Source organism: Phyllostomus hastatus, unplaced genomic scaffold, assembly GCF_019186645.2.
Source record: "Phyllostomus hastatus isolate PE091 unplaced genomic scaffold, TTU_PhHast_1.1 phas_scaffold_585, whole genome shotgun sequence".
Lineage (NCBI taxonomy): Eukaryota > Metazoa > Chordata > Mammalia > Chiroptera > Phyllostomidae > Phyllostomus > Phyllostomus hastatus.
The window spans coordinates 1,183,396-1,185,313 of NW_025334037.1; positions in this window are offsets into that span (position 1 = coordinate 1,183,396).

Sequence of the window (1,918 nt, forward strand, 5' to 3'; positions counted from 1 at the left end):
TATATGAATATATTGCATTTTATTTATATATTCCTGTTGGATAAAAATTTAGGCTGCTATCACCTTTTTGCTGTTATAAACAATGCTGCAGAGGACATCCTCACACTTGTTTCTTTGTACACATGGGTGAGTGTTTCTTTGGGATATATACCCAGAAGTGTATGGCTAAGTTATAGAATATGTACCTTTAAAGATTTTTAAAGATGTGGTTAAATACACATAACAAAATTTATCATATTAACAATTTTATAGTGTATAGGTCAGTAGTGTTAAATGCATTCGTTGTTGGGCAACCAATGTCCAGGACTCTTTTCATCTTGCAAAACTGAAACTCTACGGGTAGGTACATTTTTAAGACATTATTAAGTACATGACATTTCATCTGCTAAACTGTGAACTTTATAAATGTGTGATCACCCTGGCCAGATAGCTCAGTTGGTTAGAGCATCGTCTTGATATGCCAAGATTTCAGGTTGGATCTCAGGTTGGATCTCATTGTCACATACAAGGACCAACCAATGAATACATAAATAAGTGGAATAACAAATTGTTTTTCTCTCTCTCTCAAATCAATAAATAAAAAAATTTAAAAAATTAATGTATGATCAACATCTTATTAATTTCTACATGTAGCAAAGTGCCTTGCACCATATTTAAAAGGCAGATATAAAACAATTTGTTGAGTGAATGAAAGAATCAACCAATCAAAAGGAATACTATAATTTTCATAATTATGGTAGGATAAGATTTCCTCATTCCACAGATGAGGTACTGGAAGTCAGCTCTGGCAACCTCATCTATTTGGAACATAGCCTGCAAGCCAAAAAAAGGACAGCAATGATGTGAACAGATAAAATAGCTGACAAAAAAAAGCAGTGCTCTAAAGCATATGTACTTCACCTTAGGAGATCCCTTCTGGACTTTTATTTGGAGTGTACTTATTATTTTAAAATTTTATTATAAAATATGGCACATTTGGTGTAAAATTAGATCACAAAAATATACACAATAGATATTTTTAAAATCACCTTTTGTTGAAGATAGAGAGATGCAGTGGTCAGATTCCCCCTCAGGAGAGAGCTGTGCTGCTGCAGAGAGTATGGTCAGCTGACAACCTTCCAAGGTTGACCTCTTGGTCATCCTCAGCTTTTCAGCCAGTCACTCTTTTCTCAGAGTGACCTAAGGCAATGACTCTGAAAGGTGGTACAATGGCCTGGATATTTTTACCCTTACATCTCCAACACACAATATTTGTGTCCAAACTCCCCTTCGAAATGGCAAATTTTGTATCATGTCTGACCACTCCATCTGCACAATCCTGCTTCCTCCCCTTTCTTTTCATAGATGTAATTCCCCAACATTTTTTTTATTCCTAACTCCAGTTCAGCATTTGCTTCCTAGAGAAGCCAACTGGCACACTCTTAACTCTATCATCCTAATTCCCAGAGGTAAAAACACTATGACCATTTGGCAGTACTTCTTCCTAGTTTGTTTACTATGAATATACATACTTTGACATTCTGTGTTTATTTTCATTCCTTTTAAAATTAGCATTGTATTATGAAATTAAATAATTCTCAAAAATGTGATTTTAGAACTGGCCGGTGTGGCTTACTTGGTTGGAGCATTGTCCTATAACCAAAAGGTTGTGGATTTGATTCCTGGTCAGGGCAAATAACTGGGTTGTGGGTTCAACCCCTGGTCGGGGCACATACTGTAGGCAATTGATTGATGCTTCTTTCTTGCCTCAATGTTTCTTTCTCTCTTCCTTCTTCTCTCTCTCTCTAAAAAAAAAAAAAAGCAATGCAAAAATGTTGTTGGGTGAGGATAAAAAAATTAATTAAAATATGTGATTTTTAAAAAGCATCATGTGGATATGACAGCTTTTAAAAATTATTGCTTTGTTAGACATTTACAT